Genomic DNA, 23467 nt, shown 5'->3' on the forward strand with positions numbered 1-23467 from the left:
ATCAATGAGCTCGGTCAGAAAATCATTAAATTAACTGCATAAAATACCAGAGAACATTCCTCATAAATTCACTCATACGTGAACCGCTTTTCGCATTTTTTATTGCATACTTTTCAACAGCATTTTATTAGGTACACACACACTGGCGCGCAGCCCAACAATCTACCCTTATGGCGGCTATATATGGCGGCAGAAAATATCAAATGCCACTTATCTAATTCCACATCATTTGACTTTTATTATGGAAACTTTTCTAACCCACCTCTACGATTTTTATTATATTTGCAGTTATCCGAGTTGGAGCAGCGCGTCATCGAGGCGGAAGAACGTGCCGAGGAGGCGGAAGATAAGGTAAGTGAAAAATGCGTTTAGCAGCAAGTAAAATGATGTCTAACTTAAAAGGAGGGCGACGAAATGATTGAAATAACGAAATTGAGGCGGCTATGAAAACATTTTTTAAATTACAACAAAAAATTATATAAAAATTGAGTGCACGATTCATTTGTTAAGACTTTAAAGAGGAATATTAGATTTAAAAGAAATATTAATTTTCCCATTTCGAAATGTCTTACAATAGCTTAAAGAACTGCTGCTTTTCTTTCTGCAAATATTCACTGTCTAAAATTCAACCACCCCTTTTTGAAGCTTAGTCCAAAAGTATGCTTCGCTACATGTAAGTCTACATGAAACCATTTTGCTGAAATCCGGCTAATGCAACAACATCAAAACATGATGTCAGCTTACTTTTAGGGTGAATTTCTCATGTCTTATAGTTGGATGCGCAAAGTTTCAAAACATCAACGACAAAACCACAAAGAAATAAATCAATTCGAGTATTTGCCGAATTTTACATAAATTTGTACATCTTTTAATACCCATTTCATTTTCACCCAGTGGGTGGTGGCAAAAAAAATGTGTACGGCCACGTGCCTGAATGAGTGCTTAGGATTTGTACTTCGTCATTAGTAAACACTTGAAGTCTTGGAGTAATCCAAGTAATTTGAGTGACTGAAGGGAAGAGAGAATACAAGGAGAATTATGGAGCATTTTTAGGACAAAGTATGTGCTTGAACAATTTTTTTTTATTATATTTTAATTAAGAAGTTTGAAATTGAAATGTTAAAGTTTTAAAAAATTTTAAATATTTTTGATTTTGGCAATTTCTATTTTTTTAAATAAAAATTGTACCAAATATCCAAATTTTAATTTGTTTAATTTTTTAATTCAGCCGAAGGCATCTTTCGTTGAGTTGAGTTTGTAGGATATTTCATTTATAACACAAATAAATTAAAAATAAAAATAAAAATAAGTACAATAAACATTTTTTAAATTTAAAATAACTAATTTAAATATTTTATTTGTTGAATTTAATAAAATATGTAAATATTTTCTCCTTGGCAAGTAACTCCTATTCGTGTACAATATTTATAAAAAAACTTAGAAAGTGAAATTGTGAAAAAAATCTAAGAAATATGAAATATGGAATAATTTTTTTTTTTTTTTACTTTGAATAAATGTTTTACGTTTTCTATTTGCTTTTTTGAAATAAAGTTGTTTGCGATTGTTTTTTTTAGGTTTATTTATCAAGAGTAGGGTTTTACAAATTTTACCCTTTCGTGAGAAATAATTTTCAAACATTACATAAGAGTTTACGATTTACAAAAATTCACGTCTTCGTTGTAATAAAAGAAGAAGATTTTAGATTTTTCAGCTTCGACTTTTTGAATTCTCAAAAAATTCACATCTTTATCTTGAAGAGATTCGATTAGTATTAATTTTTAGCTTAGGGCCCACTTGGACAAATATTCAAAAATTCGTCCGTTTTGATGCCATACAGGGGAGAGGAGAAAGGAGATGGGAAGGAAGAAGGAGTCTTGTGATTAGAGACGATGATGACCATGCATTTTACGACGACTCCGACGGTGGCTGATATACGTTCGTAATTAGCCGTAACAAACTACTGATGAACTTCACCGAATTTGTGATATTTAGACCCGCTATATCCGCAGGTGTAGCGAGAAATGAGAGCCCAGATGTATAAATCTTTGCCAGACGAGAGCAGGGCAGCTGAGAAGAATGGGTAGAGATGATTCCACCTCGTCCTCCAGACAGCTTCTGCAGAACGGACTTGAGGCAATCCCAAGTATCACGGCGTGAACACCTAACGGACAATGTGCGGTAAGGATACCCACCAAATTAGAGAGCTGGGGATTTGTTAGCCTTAGGAGTTCCCTCGAGCGTCCTCGTTCTACCCGTGCCCAGAAGGATTTCGCGACCTTGCACGTTTGCGCACTAGCCCAGCGCTCGGTGAGTTGACTCGAGGCCCATCTTTCCTGGAGTAGACCACAGTTTCTTAAGGGAGCCCCAATACTCTCATTTCGCGACGAAACCGTCTCCAAAGTTCCATGTCTAGCCAGCTCATCAGTCCAGAAGTTTCCCTCTATACCGCTGTGACCGGAAACCCAAATGAGCCTCATGTCGAAGTATTTGGATGCAATCGAGAGAGAAGCCAAACATTCCCCGACCAATCTCGAACGCACAAACAACGAGCCCAGACCCTAATTGTCGCTTGACCGTTCTATCGCTAAGCATCATGTGGATAAGTCTAATAAGTTCAGTTCCGACTCCTAGTTTACCGAGAGACCTGGTGATTGCCTCTGGGAGGGCATTGTTAAAAGCCCCCTCAATGTCGAGGAAGGCACCTACACCTCGATGTCCTTAACAATTGTATGCAAAGCAGACTCTACCGATCTGCCTTTACAGTAAGAATGTTGAGCGAACGATAAATGCCCCCGAGGAATTTCACTTCGTATGTGCAAATCAATCAGCCTCTCCAGGGTTTTCAGTAGGAACGAGGAGAGACTGATTGGTTTGAAATCCTTAGGGGATACATGTGAGATCTTACCTGATTTGGGTATGAAAGTAACTCTCACAGCCCTCCAAGATCTGGGTATGTAACCCCTATCTATGGAGCTCGCGTAGTGATTGGCTTACGTTAATCAAGTCAGAAAAATGTGTTAAATTTTATAAGAAACTGGATAAAGAAAATTTGCTCAAACATTAAATAAAAGTAACTTTTAAATTAGTTCAGCGTGAAATTTTTGAAAAATGGCTTAAAACTTGCAAAACTAATATTGCGTTAAAAATTTTGAATTTTTAATTTTTTTCTGTTTTTTCTTAAAATGAAATGATTTTCGATTTCTTAATATTAAGTTTTAGAAAAATGTGTTAAGCTTTGTAAAAATGATTTTTTTTTTATATTTCCTATTTCAAATTTTTGAATTGTCAAATTTTTTTTTATCAAGCATTAAGTAAAAAATTTACAATTTACCAAAAATTCACAATCTCATCTTCAAGAAAGCATAACCTTTTGGAGTTTTCAGTTTCACGTTTTAGATAAATAGCTTAAAATTTTAAAAATAAGTATTGCACTAAAAATTTAGAATTTTTTAAAAATTCTTATTCTTATCTCTAAACTAATTTTTTTTTAATTCTTAGTTTATCTTTTAATTTTTAGAAAAATGAGTTTAAGTTTATAAAAAAATTTTATTGAAAAAATTTGTTCACAGATTAAATAAAAAAGTATAGTTTTCAAAAATTGTAAAATTCAGAATTATGCCTTGAAGAAAGCGTAAGGTTTTGGATTTCTCAGTTCTACTTTTTAATAAAATATAATAGCTTAAGGGTGTTAAAAAAATTGCGCTGCAAAAATATTTTAAAACATTAAAAAACCATAACCTCCAAAACGGCCACATTTCGGGTTTTTTAATTAATTTTGTTTGGATTAATTTTAATTGTAATAAAACATGGTTCGCCAAATTTAAGCCAATTTCTAAAAAATTTATCATTTTCCAAAATTTCACAATCACATTATAAAGAAAATCTAAGTTTTACAAAAAATAAGTAAACAATTTTTTACACGAAACATATAAAATTTTAAGCATAAAAAAATAAAAGCTCAAAAAAAATTGTACTAAAGAACTATTTCATAGAATTTGATAAAAAAATATAATATATTGAATATTTTTCTGATGAATTTTTTTGAAGGCAGTTTTACATTTTCAATATACTCGTGTCTTCATATTTCTTTGAAATACAAAAGAATTTTTGGTCTTTACTTCGTCTTTAAAAAGAGTTTGGGTTTACAAAACAAATATTTCAAAAAATTAATTAAAAACATATATCGAAAATTTTCTAAAAAAAATTTTTTTATGCAATTTTAAATTTTCAAGACATTCATATTTTCATACTTCTAGAAAGTAGAAAAACATTTTAGGTTATTACTTCGAATTTAAAAATAAAAGGCAATAAACCAAGCAAAATTGGTTAATTTAATTTTTGAAATAAAAATTTTTCAAAACTGAAAATTTTAAAAGTTTCTTAATAAAATGTCATCCATCGAATCTAAATTTTCAAAATTTGATTTAGGAGAAAAAATCTTGGCATTTTTGTTAAAAAAATATATATGAAATATTTTAAAAAAATTTATATTAAAAAAATATATTTCTATCCGTCCTTCAATTTTTTTTTAATACTTAAACTTTTTTCTAAAATTTTTGAAATTTTGAAAATTTGAGAAAAGTCATTAAGTTCACCTATTTTCATTTTTCTTTGCCCCACACTTCAAATAAATTTTTTGTTTTTTTTTTTTAATAAAATAAAAAAACTTATATTTAGAAATTTCGTCTTGAAGGAGGAAGCAATTTTGGATATTCGTCGAGCTAGTTTTTTTGATTAAAATTTTTCAAATATTGTGTTTAGTCACTTATTGTCTTTGATGTGTTATAAAAGTTCAGTTCATAATCTTTCTGTATTAATAAATTCTTAAATATTGTAAATAAATTAATTAAAATAAAATTGGAAAAATTTGTTTATTATAATCTCTAAATTTTAAGCTGGCAATTAATTTTCATCATCATCATCATCATCATCACTGAGTCTTAAAAATTATAATTTACCGCAAAAGCATTAATAATTCAGTATACATTTTCCTTTCTCCTTATTAACTTTTTTGTTAAATAAAATTTTCTTTATAAAATTTCATCCATCGAATATAAATTATCAAAATTTAATTCAGGGAAAAAAATATTGAAATTTTTGTTAAAAAAATATATATGAAATATTTAAAAAAATTGTATATTAGAAAAAATATTTCTATCCTTCCTAAAATATTTTATGATACTTAAACTTTTTTCTTCAAATTTCCAACTTTCAATTACGCTTCTTTAAAGTCTCATTTTCTTATATCCTTTCACCGATTATTCATAGCAAATTTCACTTCAATGCTCACCATCAGCTTCTCGCGAGCTTTAGTACCACCGGCAACTTTATATCACAATATTTAATAATGATGAAGTTGCGATAATTATCATCTCCCTCAACGGAGTCAGCTATTCTCCCCACCACAACAATTTTCCGTCCACAAAGCGCCCGAGAAATGCAAGTAATAACTTCGTATTCCGACGGAAGCATTGCCATCGACCACATGGCATGCAGCAAATAAGCAACAGCTAGCAATAACAAAAACAACAACTAAAATACTAGCAGCACAGCAACGCAACAATGGCATAAGAGCTATAGTTGACAAACAACCGCACAGTCAGTGCTGCTTTTTTATACTTCCGCTTTCGCTGCTCTCTCTCACTCTACCCTCTCACTCCGCTTCTACTCCCACTTGCACCCTCGCAGCTTAATTTTGTATTGAGAATAACAACGCGCAGCAACAAAAAATAATTACAACAAAAGCATTTTGCACTACGAGTGGCTGCCTTGTATTTTGCGAGTCTGAGCACCCCTCCACCACACACCTGCACTCCACCTCTCGCTGCTTCCTCTTAAGGGACGTGGTTGTGGTAGCAACTGTAGCAAACCGGAAATACGCATTAAATGCAAAGTGACTATGTTATGAAGGTGTATGGGTGTGTGGATGTGTGTATTCGTGTGCCTTGCGCCATGTGAAGGTCTTATGAAAGTCCTCTGAAAGCGCAGCCTGCGATGGGAAGGTATGAAAGTGGTGCGGGCATTACCGGCGTTGCGGTTGTGTTGCTGCATAACATTCAGGGATTTATGGAAGTTTATTTGTGCTGTTGTTATTGTTGCAGGCTACTAAGGTAATATATAGTAACCTTGTAACGTCGTCAGCATCCCCGCCTAGGAATGCACTCCGCCTACCACAGCTCAGCGCTGAACATTGCAAACCAAGCGCAAGCTATTCCCATTCAACCTTGGCTATACTCAGCCACACAGCTTTCGCTTAGCCATTGATGCTGAAACCACTATCTGGGTGTGTGAGTGTGTGTTTGTGTGTGAAGTTGCAGTCTGGGTGTGTGGGAAACTGTAGACGGAGTATAGTAGCAACAATGCTCCTGCATTAACACGTCCCGAGGGTATTTTTCATTATGCAAACAAACACCGCTTACTTGTGCAACTTCCACCACCACAGCAATAACAGCAAGCAACTCGTGACTCGTGCGCTTTCGTGCGAACTATGCTTTAAACCAGGCAACTTTGTATGAGTAAATGTTTGTGTGGTATTTGTTTTTAGCATATGCATGTATGTATGTGTGTGAGTGCTTATAGATGTGTGACTGGGAATGTCCAGACACAGCGGCCCACGGTCATTCACTTATCATTTTGTTGTCCTTCGTTTATCATATGCTGCTGCCCCCGTTTTTCTCAGAAACGGAGACTCACTCGATGTTCATAGCGATAACGCACCCCTTCCTCACTCTCCGCACATTTTGCCATTCACCTTGTGACCCTTTAGATAGGTAGGTACCTACCCGTTAGCGAGCTTCTCTTCAACTAGTCTTCCTTACCTTATCTACTTGCACTCACACATGTCGCTATCTGCATGCCCAGTCACTGCGTGTGGGTATGGCTGCCTGTTGTGCAACAAATTGAATTTACCTTATTGCATTCATTAAAGTATTTAAGAATTAAAAGCAAATACTCTTGTCGCCACAAGGGAATAAACAAAGGCATAATCCCTTATTGCTCAAAGCATTTTACAGTTTATGGCAGCAAATCCACCACACGCACAGGCGGAAACGAGTTCATTCATTCATCATTTTTACTCACATCACACGCTCGTCATGTGCATAGCACACTCACACGTTCACTCACTCACTTTGAGTGCTAATCTCAGTCAGTTTGAAATAAACTGAAAGACTCCCTTGAGACCTTAACTAAATGCCACAAAAGTTATGCGAACTGAAAAGTTATTGAACCTTTGCAGGGAGAATTTAAATTTGTTGTCTTTAAATTCGCTCAAAAATACCGAATTTTAAAACAAAAACCCTCCAAAAGGTTACGTAAATCTTCAAAAATCAAATGTGGCAACCCTATTATAGATTCTATCGGAGTTTAAACTCTTCAAAATAAACAAAAAATCATCGTCCAGTGAAGGCGGATTCAAAATAGAAGGTTTCAAAACCAAGTTTGTTGAAGTATATGGCAACTTTTTCAATAATTTATTGTGAAGTGAAAAGCAGTAAAGAATTTTTTTTTATTGATGCTAAATTTTATGCCTCAATTACCCAGTAACTACTTGAGGCTTTTATACAATATGGCTATGCATTACCATTAAAATTTGTGCAGAGCGTCGTGATGTGTTTCCACAAATGGAGGGACTTACGAGGGGGGTTCAATAAGTGCCCGTGTTGGAAATGGAGACACTATTTTTTCAAAAAAAATTTTTTTTATTTTTCAAACATAATCCCCTTTTAAAAAGATGCACTTCTTCCAACGCTCCGGCCATTTTTAACCCCTCCAAAAAAAAGGATTTGTCGAGCTCTCCAAAATACGCCTCTGTCTCGGCGAAGTCTTCCTCGATTGTACTAAATTTTTTTCACGCGAACCATTTCTTTAAGTTAGGGTACAATAAAAAGTCGCAGAGAGCCAGATCGTGTGAAATCGGGGGGTGGGGCAGCAATTCATAACGCAATTCATGCAGTTTGGCGGCGACAACTCCACCTGAATGAGCTGCTACGTTATCGTGGTGAAACAGCACCTTCTTTTTCTTCTCTGAAAGCGATCCCATAACTCATAGAGGTATTTTCTACGTTCTTACTTTTTCTAAAAAATCCATGAGGATGACGCCGTTCATCGTTCGCATCCCAAAAAATCGGCGCCAGGACCATTCCGACCGATGGAACTGTCTTCACCTTCTTTGGAGCAGATTCACCGGGAGAAATCCAGTGTTTTGATAACGCTTAAATTCCTCCAAACACTACTTCGAAGTTAACAGCCGCATCTACATTTTGCTGCTTGTGAGCAATCGCGGCACCCATCGGTCCTACAATTTTTTTATCACCAACTTATCATGTAAAATATTAATTGCCGTTCCGTTCGACACACCGATGGCATCTGCTACTTCACGCACTTTCGTTTGTCGATCAGCGAGAATCATGTCGTGGACTTTTTGAGTGATTTTCTCGGTAACCACGTCTGCCGGACGTCCTGGTCACTCCTCATCAAAAATGGATGTTCGCCCATGTTGAACCAATATCTAAATGTGGTCATAGATGCCAAAGCGTCATAGCGCCATAGACAACATCCAACTTTGCTTTTATCTGCTCGCATTTTTTCCCATCCAAAAACAAAAAGCGAATTACCGAACAATACTGCTCTTTTTCCATCTTAGCGTAAATCACGAAACACATCTTAAATTTAATTTGCACCTAATTTCACCTCTTCTATTTACTCACTTCATTGAGTAGTAAAAAAAAACAGATTCCAAGCGCTCAGTTCTTGAATCACCAAAAAGAAGTGAGTTTAAATTTAAATTTCACTCACTTCTCCTTTTTACTAACTATATTCAGCAGTAAAAAAAAAACAGATTCAAAGCACTCAATTCTTCAAGAGTGAGTGGGACTTAACCTCATTTTCGCTCACGTCTCTTATCTACTCATTTTATAGCTCACTGTATTGAGTAAGTAATTAAAAGATATCTAAATTACTCACTTTTTTCACTCATATTTCTTGTTTACTCACTTCTAGACTCATTATATTGAGTAGGAAAGAAAACATATTCCAATCACTCAGTTCTTGAAGCATCAAGAGAAGTGGGGTTTCAACTTAATTTTCACTCACTTTTCGTAGTAGTAAAAAACAAACTCCAAGTACTTAATTCTTCAAGAGGGAGTGGGACTTAAACTTAATTTTCACTCACTTCTCCTATTTACTCACTTTGTAGCTCACTGAAAGTATGTAAATTACTTACTTTTTTCACTCACATTTCTAATTTACTCACTTCTTGACTTACTTTATAGAGTTCCTAATTCAATCAGATTCCCATAACTCAGTTATTCAACCACCAAGAGGAAATAGATCTTAGATCTTCATTTCATCCTGTTTGGTCACACATTTCTGCCAACATTCCACACTTTCACTCAGTTTATTGTTTAGTTATTTATTGTCCTTAAGATGGATAAGCCTAAATTAATTTTTCTGCTCCCCACGCCAAAACTTCCTGTCAGTCTATTTACCTCAATACTCTTTACAAATTTAATAAAAAAAAACTCTTAGCTCTATATTCATTAAATGGATATGCCTCAAAGTATGTCTCTATGCGTAGCCATACGAACGATTTAAATTTCAAAGGTTGCTTTGGCAATAATTTTCTCAAATCTAAAATTCTCGCATTACTCCCCTTTATTAATAATGTTTTTTTTTTTCATTCCTTGCCTGTGCTACTTGGTTACTCATTCAGTTGATTGACTGACTGTCTGAACACTTTTGCATACTTTTTAGGGTAGTCGGCGGGAGATGCGCCTTTGATCTATCATTGCCAACCAGCAGCGGGTGTGGGTGTAACTTGTATACGAATAAGAAAGACTCTTTGTGTTTGTGTGAGTTGTCGCTAAGTGTGATTGTTTAGGACACTAATTAATTTTGTCTTTAAATTAGTTTTTGAAATGATTTAAATTAAAATTTTTACCGAACTGCAATTTCTTTATCCAGACAAGACAAAAAAAAGCAAGTAAAATACTTTTATCGAAAACGGACAGCGACTATTTTTGTATAATTCCATGCCATGCCCATTCTCAATATTTTGTGGACAATAGCTGCTACTTTGCTTATACTTTGTGAGCGAGTATTCATTATCTGTCAGACACAATCGTACAACGTCTTTTGCCATTTCATAATTGCACCCCGCGCCTGCCTGCGTTCAATGTAGCTTTTTATTGTTCGACATTCTTTACTTTACAGCTGACAGGAATCTCAACTTTTAATCTCTGCATTTTTCCATTCTAATTATATCATTTTCTAGCTGGTAATGTGCTCCGACTATTTCTTTCTTTTTAATTTGAATTTTTTTCCCCCCTTTTATTGCCTTTAATTTTGTTCACTTAGATTCTAGTAGCCGCCATTTTCTTTTCATTACTTTTTCTGCTACACTCCACTTTCTTATAGCCAGAAGTTTTCGTTTTTAATACTTCGGTATTACTTTATTTTCATTGCTTCACATTTTATATCGTGAAGTTTTTGAAGTCACTGGCATTTTTTGCGTCTCATTTCTCTTACGTCCTTCACCGCTGCCAATCTATTTATTCAATTGTTCTGAAAATCGTGGAATTGTTTGCATTAGATTATTACTGAAATGGCCTCTGCACTTTCATGTCCCGTGGAAAGTAATTAAAAAAGAGATTTGGTCGATTTTTAATTATTTTATAAATTATTCTAAAACTCTTATCTAACTTATGCATTTGAAATATTTACTTAAATACTGGCTGTTTAATAAGTTTTGCGGTTCGGTAATGCACTTTATTATTCAGTTTAGTCTCCCTGAACATCAATACACTTGTTCCAACGAGATTCCAATTTATGAATTCCATCCTTGAGGTGAGAATATGGAAAGACTGCAAAATATGCCTCCACAGCTGTTACACAAACGCTTTTCACACATGAATTTGTTTATATCTGGAAACACATGAAATTCGTCGCTAGGGGTCAAATCCGGTGAATACCGTGAACGCTCCAACAACAATTCATACTTCAATTTATGGATTTCAAAATGCTCTTGTCCTGATGAATTTGTGCATTGTCCTGATGAAAAATATTTTTTTTCTTTTGCAAACTGATCTGAAAGGTTACAATAATTTATTGCCTTAGCACGTATTTTTCGACAGAAGAAACGAGAGGCCGAAATACGTGAGTGCGAGGAGCTTAAGATGCTGGCCAATAGGAACAACGCCCGAAAATTCTACCAGAAAGTTCAGCGGCTTACAGAAGGTTTCAATACCGGGGTATTTTCCTGTAAGAACAAAGACGACGATCTGGTGACCGACATCCAGAGCATACTTAAATTATGGAGGGAACCCTTCTCGAACCTGCTAAATAGTGATAGCTGCGCATGTCACAGAGAATGTGAAGATCCCGATACCCCAATCGTTAACTACGGAATTGATGTTCCGCTACCCGACCATGACGACGTGAGAATAGCGATGCCGCAGCTATAGAACCATAAAGCCGCGGGCGCCGACGGACTGCCGGCTGAGCTATTCAAACATGGCGGCGAGGAGCTGTTAAGGTGCATGCATCAGCTCCTATGCAAAATATGGTCGGATGAAAGCATGCCTGCCGATTGGAATTTAAGTGTGGTCTGCCCAATTCATGAGAAGGGCGGTCCTGCAATTTGTGCCAATTACCGCGGAATTAGTCTTCTAAATATCGCCTATAAAGTTCTAGCGAGCGTATTGTGTGAAAGACTGAAGCCCACCGTCAACAAACTGATTGGACCTTATCAGTGTGGCTTCAGACCTGGAAAGTCTACCATCGACCAAATATTTACAATACGCCAAATCTTGGAAAATATCCACGAAAGGAGAATCGACACACACCATATTTTCGTCGACTTCAAAACTGCATTCGACAGTACGGAAAGGAGTTACTTGTATGCCGCGATATCTGAATTTGGAATCCCCACGAAACTAATACGGCTATGCAAGATGACGTTGCTCAACACCAGCAGCGCCGTCAGAATTGGGAAGGACCTCTCCGAGCCGTTTGATACCAAACGAGGTTTCAGACAGGGGGACTCGCTGTTGAAAATCGTACGAGCCGCAGAACTTAATCGCTCAGGCACAATATTTTATAAGAGTTGGTGGTTGGACTCCGATAACGGCATTCGGGGGTCGGGAGCTTAAGAAGGTGGTAAGGGTCTCCCGATGAATGTCGTTTATGGCCTGTCTGTACACCGTCTGATCCTGGAGTGGTCTGTCTGTTTTGTCCAGGATCTCGTCCACGTAGTTGAGGAAGTGCCTCCTGATGTGCCTGGGAGGTGGCTCAGGCCTACGGTGACACCCTAGCAGAAACTGCTTGCTGAGCAGTTTGTTATGCTCCTTCACAGAAAACATGTGAGCCTCGTCATGCAGATGTTGTATTGGGGACATCAGGAGACACCCTGTCGCGGTCCTAATTGCAGTATTTTGGCAGGTCTGGAGCTTCGTCCACTACGTATCACTGGTTCCAGGCGACCAGACAGGCGCAGCATAGTTAAGAACCGGTCGGCCTATTGCTTTGAAAGTCGACAGCAACATTTCTTTGTCATACGTCCTAACGTATGGCGCAAAAGCGTGGACGATGACAACATCCGATGAAGCGACGCTTGGAGTGTTTGAGAGAAAGATTCTGCGCAAGATTTTTGGACCTTTGCACGTTGGCAACGGCGAATACAACGGCGTTGGCTGGGTCATGTCATCCGAATGGATACAAACGCTCCGGCTCTGAAAGAATTCGATGCGGTACCAGCTGGTGGTAGTAGAGGAAGAGGAAGGCCTCCTCTGCGTTGGAAAGATCAGGTGGAGAAGGACTTGACTTCACTTGGTGTGTCCAATTGGCGCCGGTTCGTACGAGAAAGAAACGACTGGCGCGCTTTGTTAAACTCGGCCAAAATCGCGTAAGCGGTTATCGCCCCAATTAAGAAGAAGAAGAAGTTTTCAAGTAATACACAAACGAAATTACTTTCGCATCCTAAATAAAACTATTGCTAACACCTTCTTGTCCGATTTCTAGACACGAACTCGTTTCGGAGTCGAAAAGCCAGGTTCACACCACTCTTTAGCCCCTTGTTTTGATTTGAGCTCATGACGATGGACGCAAGTATCATCCATAGTGATGAATCGACGCACAAAATCCAGTTTAGCCTTGCGAAAACGCTCCAGCTGCTGCTGAGAAAGTCGCATTCGAATGTGTTTATGGTCCACTGGTACACACATCTTTCTGAAACCCCATTAGTAGCGTGCGCCTTGATGTTGTTCCACAATTGGAGGAGCCTACAGCTTTAAGCCGTCTCCGAAAGGCAGATATTTTTTATGGGGAGCTTTTTTATGGCAGAAATACACCCTGCATTTTGCCATTGCCTGCCGTGGGGTACTACCGAATACTTCAGTCAAAATATTACTCACACTGCCCGATGAAATGCCTAGGGCTTCTACTAAATCTCAGTCACTCGACGATTTCTGGTGTTGTTGCTGTTTTTCCACGTCCTTGACGTGGATCGTCTTCAAGGCTTGTACGACCACGTTTAAATTCAGCAATCCATCTTTCTAATACAAATTCATATTCATTCATAAATTTCCTTTGCTTTTAAGCATTCCAAAAATAAAAATTCCAATATTGCACGAAACTTGATTTTTTCCACTGTAGAGAATACTGTGGCACAACCTTACTAAATGGCTTGGTAACAAAGAATGCATTAACGCAACGAAGTAAAAAAAATTTAGGCTGGTAGCAACCTGAAGTAGCCCTCTCTTATCGAACCGCAAAACTTTTTGAACAACTTCAAGCTGCTGTTTGTTGAAGTACCTTTGTTGCTATTTAAGTTTTGAGATAGACAAGTGAAAAGAAACTGGCTTTATTATTTTTCAAATATAGTCCATGCATACCTACCTTTCAATCCGTTTAAACCCATTTTCGAAACACTTTTCCACTTCTACTGAAGTAACTCCAACCTCAAGTGATTTTAACCCTTGAATTGCTGCTTCAGGAGCGTATTACTATGGCGTAAAGAACTGAGAAAAAATTCTTGGTTCAAATAATTAGGTCTGCATGGCTAATGGCCTATCAATTAAATGTTTTGGACGCTGAAAAGTGCGCTTACTTGAGCTCTGATGTGTGTGCTTGCACCCTCGAGTCTTAGAAAGGTTTTTCTTCTCGGAAAGATTTCACTTATTTTTTGTAAGCTTCTGGCAACCATCTTTCTGACATCATCTGGTCATCCAAAATAAAACTGTCTACATTGCTGTTGTAATTCTTGTAATAGCACAAAATATTTTTATCAATTCATCATTCACATTGACTTCCTCTGACACAACAATCAGCTTTAGACGACCTTCTCGAAACTCATAAGTTTATTCTGAAGAGTGACTCTGATTGAACTCTGAATTGTGATTGTACTCGGAAACCCAACGATTGGACTAGGAAAAGCAAAAAGTGTGTCATCATTAATAGTCGAAGAGAGTTGTTCGTCACACAGCTGCTGGCTTAGACCATGTCAAAAGCCATCGCATGAAAATGCCCACGATTTAGCTCCATCTCTTTTTCAACTACCTGTGAACACCACAAATATCGCTCATATGAAAAAACGTGCCGAGCAGGATTGTCATTGAAAATATCAAATCTTACGATAGCATTGCCAGATTTGACATATTCGCGCCGGTACTGCCACATCTATGAACTTAAGTAGCAACCCTTACAAAAACTCTAAGAACTTTTGAGTTCATACTTTAAAACTCCATATGCCTCTTTAAAACCACGATTTCTTCTAGAAAAATTTACTTCCAATTTTTTCAGATAGAGCCACTAATCCTGACTCAATGAGACATAGACCGTTTCTGAGCTTGCCAAATTTTTCATTCAAAAGGCTCGTCAGTAGCTGTTCCAAATGTTTCATATCTACGTTCAGAAGTGTGATAAGAAACCCAAGGGAACAAGTGTTCTATCATCACCATATGAGGATTTTGCCCAATGGATTCTTATACAATATATATATATATATATTCCCTTGGTTCCTAGGTGAAATATAGAGGTTCCGGTTTCCATAATCTCTAAGTTAAAAATGAGTAGAGGATTAGCCTTCTGCATCCACGCCTGAGTACGGGGCCACAGCTTAGCCACCAGACTGCCAAGGCGTAGGAACTCCTTCCTCGCTAATGGAAAGATTGTACCGCCTTGACTCGGTCGATAAAGCATCGTTCGCAAAAACATGTGCTACCAAGTTCAGTACAAGAAGTCTAGGATAGTGGATGAAGCTTGTCGTTTGGAGAGGCGGTGATGTGTTATTACCACCACTTTCCCATTAAGCCTCGTTAATTCATGAGAACTTCGATTTACCTATAAACTAGTCACAAGCTCCATCGGTTATTGTCGTTGTAATGAGCAAAAACTTCAAAAACTACTGGGTGGAGCTTGTTTAGGTTTCTAGGGAAGCATTTCTTCGAACAACTCACTAGTTTGCTAATAGAATTGATTGCATTTACCAAAAAGTCGGTGTAGCTTAAAAACATGTAGGGATACGACCAGCGATATTTTCGCTCTGTGATGCAATGAGCCTCTTTGACTACCGAGTGAATACCTTCTGAAGAGCAGCTCATCTAACTTAGACTCATTTCATTTTATTTTCGATTGCTTTGGCTGCCTGAGAATAAAAATGTTGGATCTCTTTTTTTCCTATACCCCAGTGATATTTTATAGTGACTGATTAAAGATATTATTTTATCAATACTTTTTAAGTTATCAAATAATCAACCAGTACCGCCGCTACTAAAGCCCATCTAATCTCATCCATCCCATCACTCAAGTCCAGATATTTAATATTCTTTTAAAGGATGCTTCCTTCCCTACAACTCTTTTAGTTGCACCAACCTCCCTCTTCTACTCTCAAACTGACCCACTTCCTGAACCAGCTCCACTCCACAAAGTATCAACTAAGCCGCTGGCAAACTTTCTCTTACCTCTTCACAAAATCGATCTAGCTTAGCTCGCCAACTTTTCCAATGCATTTCGTTTTCGCTTTCCCATGCATTAGCGCTGCATTGCCAAAAAAAAAACCAAAGTTTCTCACAATTTGCACATTTCACTATTTTGTATGCATTTGCATTGTCGATTTGTTTTTAAGTGTCTTTGGAAACCGGCAGCCTTTTTTAGTCACTTTCAAAAGCGCCTGAAGTCGTTAAAACTCTCAACGACTACTACATTTCAAAGCAGCGAACTCCACTAAAATTCGCTGCTCGATAAACTTTTTTAGTAGTCACAGCAGCTGCTCAAGTTGATGATGTAACGAATGCTGATGCTTTGTGTCTCAAGTTTTGCAAGACGAAGCAAAGAGTTGAAAGGCATTTGGCGGGAATTGGTATAGTTTCGCGCTTAACTGAGCGCTAGCGGTAGCAACTTTTCTATTCGTTAAACGTTTTGGTATTTCTGATGTGAAATTGGTAAGCTAAGTGTCGGTTGGATTACACTTGCATACGTCGTAGCATAAGGTATTTGGTGGATAAGCTCGCATAATTGGGGCTCTAAGGAAATTAGAATCAGCCTGGTGGCACCAGTTCAACGAGAAAATGGATTTAGCTGCAGGGTAAACTGTGGGGAATAAATTATATTTGTTACATTCCTTAGAGAAACAAAGTTTCGGAGTTCGCAGTAGGAACTCCAGTAAGGCCGTCGACATTCCACAAAGATTTCATTAATAATGAGGCAAATTTGAAAACTAAAGAGCCTCGAATCTTACTTGATTATGAGGCTCAGTGCCGTAGCAACGAAATTTTGATAGCAGAACTACACAACTTTGATCACTGTAAAGCTAGCAGGCGTCTTAAGACATACGCTCTGACTGAGGTCTGACCGAGATCGTTTCCTAAAAGGCATGTGGATAAAATCTAGTCCACATACATGTTGCTTAAACACTCAGGACTATTGCGTAGCTATTAAATATAACATAAGTACTTATGTATGTGCAAATTGCATCTTCGAGTCAAAACGCGTCCTAGTTGTTGTTGGCTAGCTGTAGATATTTGACAGTTGGAGGTCTCATAATGATAGCAAACCGCATTTTAATTGGAGAGTACCAGAATGGTACTTTAACTATTTCACCCATCTATGTATCTGTAGCTGTTGTAAAAGTTAACGTAACTCCTCTTCCTGCACACAACTAATTCAACAGCCTTCTCTCTTTTTCATTTGTTGAATTGGAATATTTATAGAAATGTTCCAGGATCATAACACTTGAATTATGTATAGTTGCTGGCGTGAGGAGCCTGCTTGCATGCTAAATTGACTCTTAGAAGAGAAATCTCGATTCCCGATGGGCAAAACTTTAAACACTCACAGCATCGAAATCGAAGTTAGGCAAACACTGTTGAAGGTTAGGGGAAAAATGTTGGAACCTACTCCATACGGTTGGAAATGAGACGAAAGTTATGCGAATTTTTTCATCATAATTCATTTCTATTCTCATTTCTGGTTAGTGCATTACTTTTACAGCGAGGTCTTGTTTTTCGGTAACTTATGCCTCTCCAATGAACCTCGGTTTTGTTGAAAAGGTCATGCTCTCAAGAAAAGTCGTTCGTAGTTGTTGTTGAAAATCCTTTCTTCTCATTTGTCCACATCGTACGCAACTTAACTAAAGACCCGTAAATCTAGTTTACAGTGATGTTCTAGAGAAAATTTCAAGCCAGTTTTGTAGGAGTAAGTTAAGTAGATGTAATAAGATGCGGCTTAGAAAGGTTGGTAGAAGATATCCCCGACTCGATTGATCTTAAAAACATAAAAATTAGGATGTTTATTTAGAGAACATTTTTTGACGCCTACTCCTTTTTCTTTCCAAAAAAAAGGTTTATTTGAGCAAGCTGCGCAGATGCATGCCGCCAAGTCCAGATCGGTCCTAGGTAGTCGAAAATTTACATTTTTATTCCTTCCAGATCGTGATGCGAAATTTTTTCACGGTTATTTTTTCTATTCTCATCTTTAAGTAGAGGTCTTATATACTAGCGCTGTATTTCTAAGGCGACTTCTTTTTTCTCAAGCGTCTATACCCTCTCGATTGACTTCAAGATCCATTTTGAGTCAACTATAAGTCAGGCTAAGCTGAAGCGGTTGTCCACTATGGGACATACTCAAGCTTATACCCAATAGTGAAGCCGCGTGGGAAACTCTTTCTTGTCTTTATAAAAACCAGTGTGTACTTTACAAAAATTTTAGAAGATCACTGATTTCCACAGTACTGAGATTCTCCAATTCATTAAAAAAATTGCTAAATAGAGCAAGACCATGAAGATTCTCTCTTTATCTTCCTCATCTAGACAGCTTCTGCAGAAGTCACGTGTTTGCACGCCCATCCTCTGGGCATTTCTGCCTTTTAGGCTGTGCCTCGTTTTGACGGAAATTTGCTAAAACTATGCTTATTTTAGCTGAGAAGAGATTCTCTGTTTTAGTATTGAAAATCGGCCACAATTATCTGACGATTCTGCAGGTGGTTTCTTTACACCATCTTTTGTTCGCTGCTCCTACATTTTCCCCAAAAATAAGAAGCTTCCAAGCCTGTAAGGGTGTATACTAATCAGTCTCGCTAGTTCAGCGGACCTGTAGTTACCTTCAATGTCAGTTACCCTGAAAGGAACCCATGTTACCTTTAGATGAAATGACTCAGCCATCTTGTTAAGAGATGTGTGACATTTAGTAGCTACCTTGGAGGTTGTCGACTGTTCAATGAAATTGTGGATATCATCTCTAGGTAACGCACAACCCAGCACCAGTATCATGGATTTTTGTTGTTGTTCAACCTGAAAGACACTGCAGTAGTCAGAAAGCTAAAGGGGATCTCCAGATGTTCTTAATACCTGCAGATGTTCGAGTTTTGAATAGGAGGGTCATGAACGTTGTGATGGCAATTGTAGGCGGAAGTGCCTAGTCCACCACTAGAAGATCAAGTCTGACTCAACTGCACCTTCATATTTTTTCATTATAGTTCTTACAGCTGCAGTAGTCCTTATTCTTCTCTCAGTCGTGTTTTTCATACTCAGCTGACGTGAGTATCAGAAGATGAGTATATAGGGTTAGGTGTGCTGTATTATTTGAGCTGTGGGCAGATGAGAAGTTTGAACGTTTCACGGTATATCTTTTTTGTTTTCGAAAGCCACACGGGCAAAAAACTTATTAAAGAAGTTTATTTTCTAATAGCCTTCGCTCCTCGGTAGTCCATGGTAAAACTCTCAGTTATTTCTATCACACAAAAACCTGCTTTTTATGCCAACTCAGAACGTTAAATGATTCTTAAAAGCAGGTTTTTTTTTCATTTTTCTTTATTTATTGAATCTTTCTTTTATAAGAAACTAACAATAAGTTTACAAATCTTATATACTAGAATAAGATTTGTAAACTTATTGTTAGTTTCTTATAAAAGAAAGATTCAATAAATAAAGAAAAATGAAAAAAAAAACCTGCTTTTATTCTAGTATATAAGATTTGTAAACTTATTGTTAGTTTCTTATAAAAGAAAGATTCAATAAATAAAGAAAAATGAAAAAAAAAAAAACCTGCTTTTAAGAATCATTTAACGTTCTGAGTTGGCATAAAACAGTAAGTCGGTACACAACAACTAATAAAGGATCTAAGCACCAATTACTTACTCATTACAAATGCTTCTAAATACTTTAAATTGCTGTATTACGCTTTTTACATTTCACGCTGGCAACACCTTTTTAGCCAACATTTTACTATGGGAGAAAATTTCCCTTTTCACTACTCGGACTTTAAGTAGCTCTCAAATGATTCAGGCTGGCTCTCAGCTTTGATTGTTTAAAGGATATGAGAACTTCAGTCCACATGAGCGCACGGCAGCGTGTGTAGTTCACAAAACTTTGACTGAAATCCCATGGAAATGTCAATTACAATAGAAGAAGAAGAAGAATTACATTTTAAGGGTTGAATGCTACATATCCACTCGACAAATGAAGCACAAGAAATAAGATAACAAAGCGCAGACCAAATGAAAAAAGTAACTAACATGTGTTGAGGGGCAAAAAACGATGTAAAGCGTGGAAAAGAAAAAATACGAAAATATGATTGAAGATAAGAGGTGAAAAGTCGAATAGCAGCGTGTGAAGCAAAGGTGGTGGAAAGAGTGGTGGAAAAAGTGGATGTGGTTGAATAACAGTTTCCACTCTCATATGTAAAATTGCAACAAAAATCGTGGTAGAAACTGCAATTGACATGAAAAGCAAGCAGAGCGGAAGAAGTGGCTAGTCTGCATGCAAGAAAGTAGTAGTGGTGGCCTCGTAGCATAACACACACTTTTACACAATACAAACTAAGCAGACAATCAGGCAGTAACCGGACAGTGTGGCAGCATAAAAGAACTCATAGCTATAGTTTTTATTATTTTGGAAATTATTAATTTATAGAGAAAAATCAAATTATTCTGCAAATATTCTGGTGCATGAATTGGTATTTAATGAAAGAACTTATACTAGTACGAGAGTATAGAATTTTACTAGTTACTAAAAGGCCAATTAGAGATGTACCCAAAATATTCCTCCATTAAAATGTGGCGCAAAATTATTCATCCAATTTTGTTTTAACAACATTTTTGCAAAAAAAAAAAAACAAAAATATTATTTTAAGTCATATAAATGTTTATCTCTTCTTTTTTCCATTGCTAGTTTGTATGTAAACTGCAGCGACCTCGTTCATAGGTGGCAAATATGATTCACGTACGACGCCATTTGAAAAAAAAATTATAAATTTTTCCATCAGGTGACTAATTTTGCGCCACCTTGTATTTGCTGTTCTTATTGTTAATATACAATACTTTAAAAAAATTAAAAAAAATTATTAACCTCAAGGCTCCTTGAATGCTCCATGCAATGTACATATTTTGTTTTTTGAAAATTTAAATTTCGAAAAGTGAAGTGTTTGAATTTAAACATTAAATGGTAAAAATAGTGACGTCTACTATTAAAGGTTATTTTCTAATTTTAATTTTTAAATTAATTATTATATCTTGTGTTAATTTAAAGTTTTGAATTTTTTTTTTTCGTTTTGTTTTTATTCGTTTTGGAATTTATAACACTTTAACATTTAAAAAACAAAAATTATTATTTAAGAAGCTTACGAATTTTTTTATAAAACAATTTATTTTGGAAATATAAGGTTGTAAGTTTAAGGCTTTTGTGCAATATAATTTCTATTAATAATTTTTTTCTATATACGTTTTTTTACTATTTAATTTTTTTTTCATTATTCGTTTTTAAATAAATGATTTTTGTGGTTTGCAATTTTTAATAAAATTTTTGTTTTTCTTAGTGATATCTACTATCGATAGAGTTTTTTGAAGTTATTGTTGAAGTCACAGTTAAAATTATTTAGTTGTTAATAATTTTTTTCTGCATATTTTTTTATTTACTATTTAATTTTTGAGTTCATAGCTCGTAAATTATTGAAATACAGTAAATAAAAATTGCATTCTATTTAATTTAATATCTTTTTTATGATAATTTTGAAAAAAAATGGTGTACTTTGGTGTACTTGTAGTTGATATATTTAAAAAAAATTTAAATTTTATTTCGCTCAAAGCAGTTTTTTTTTGTTTTTTTCTTGCATTTTATCCCTAGAATTCCAAAATCTATAAACAAAGTTTGGCCGTTTTAAGTAATTAAAAAAATTTCACAATTTAGAGACCAAAAAAGAATTGGAAAAAATTAAAACAGTTGCTCTACTGCTCCTTCCCGTTCAATGTGTCTCGATTAAGTCATAAAACATAAGTAGAAGAAAATATAAAAAAAATTACTTTTTAAACGTTCATTATTTATCAATTTTTATTTTTCAACTGATTCAAAACTATTTTGTACCATCATGAAAAAATTATACTCGCGTGGTGCCAGGTTTAGACTATTGGGCAGATATACCAAACTTTGTGCGCGTCATTAAAGTTAGGCGCACCTCAAAATTTTCTTGATTCACCAAATTTTGCCATTTTTGTTCGAACGCCTGCTTCAGTCTGGTTAGTTGTTGAAAGTAGAGGTCCAAATTACTAGATGGGAGGAGCAGATAGTGAATAATTCCATTTAAATTCCACAAAAGTATTTTGAGTGTTGATCCCAGCTCGGCGATCGTTTGAGCCAGGATTCATAAATAAGTTGGAACAAAAATTAGTAAACAATTTCCAGCCACCATTTGTATTTTTCCCCCCTTTTTTGTGTGTGTGAATGAATGAATAAAATTTCAGGTTTACACTTCGACCTCATGGCCTTTTGTGCCCTCTACTCAGTCCACTTATCAACTTAACCCAAGCTGGGTTGGGCTGAGCGTAAGTGCCTTTCCTCATACCCAATGCATCTGTTACTTCGTTCCCAGTTATACTCCTTCGTTTTTTGTTCGAAATAAAGTAGTTGATAGAAATGGGCGTCAGCTCCAAGTTGACGCGAGAGAGGGAAACTCAAGGTAATGAGTTCAAGTTACACATTGCAATGAACTCGAGTTCAAAGGTCTACAGAAGCATCAAAGCTAAAGTCTGTAAAGAAGGAACACCATTCCTGAAAGGTATCGGAAACTACAAATTTTTGTTGAGATCTATAGTAAAAGACTTTAAAGAGAAATTACTTTTCAAATCACTTTTTATTTACTACCTTACATTTCACAATTTTGAGCGCAAGGTCGCTTTGGTATACCTCAAATTACTTCAGCTAAAATGTAATTAAACTCCTAAGTTTCTTGCAAAAGCTGCATTGCATTCCTAGAGCCCAAACTTTTTAGCTCAAAGAATGAACTGAACATTTCAAAATAAGCTGAGGAGTTTACATTTTTTAGGTGCAGCTCAGGTTCAAGATATTTTGAACCAAAGCGCGAAATTGTGAAGCAAAGCTTGAACCCGGGTGCGAGTTTGACGACAAATTGGCGTCAAATAAATATTTCTATAAAATATGGCGGCGATCACCTCAGATATTTGTATTTAGCATTAAAGGGAAAACTCAGCAAAATCGAAGTACCCTTAAGGGGGTCTTCTGGTCTCGAGGCCCTGAAATGAAGGGTTTTTTTGGGGATTGATTGTGACAAATCCTGTGAATATTTAAAAAATTTTTTTTTTTTATTTTAAAGGTACATGTCTTGGCTTTTAAAAAATGGTTTTGACTTTGAAAAAAATTAACACCCGCGACCTTGAAATGGCGCTGAGAACGTCCACCTCCAAACGAAACAGGTCTCCATTTTGGTCACGGTTTTTCCACCTGGGTAATCAGAAAGCAAAAATTAGATATGCGTTGTCTTCAGAGTTGCCCTGGTTAAGTTTTCCCGTGACAGATTTTTTTTTTTTAATTTTTTTCAAAAGTTATGCAACAATTTGCAAAAAAAATTTTTTTTTGCTCATTTTTTGAACTTTAAAAGGTTATAAAAATGGAATGAAAAAAAATTTCAAAAATCGTACACGGGGAAACTTAGCGGTAAGTTTTCCGAACCTTTTAAGACCAAAACC

At 36.2% G+C, this 23467-nt stretch overlaps 1 protein-coding gene across 1 annotated transcript in view; it reads left to right on the top strand.

Moving 5' to 3' along the window:
• Positions 1 to 296: 296 nt before the first annotated feature.
• The window catches only part of LOC129237036 (uncharacterized protein CG43867), a 127409-nt gene continuing 104238 nt past the window's right edge, over positions 297 to 23467 (top strand). Inside the window, exon 1 of the mRNA XM_054871412.1 lies at positions 297 to 351. The gene's annotated coding sequence lies outside the window, so the exon portion shown is untranslated. The remainder of the gene's footprint in view (positions 352 to 23467) is intronic.

This window comes from Anastrepha obliqua, chromosome 2 (assembly GCF_027943255.1).
Source record: "Anastrepha obliqua isolate idAnaObli1 chromosome 2, idAnaObli1_1.0, whole genome shotgun sequence".
Lineage (NCBI taxonomy): Eukaryota > Metazoa > Arthropoda > Insecta > Diptera > Tephritidae > Anastrepha > Anastrepha obliqua.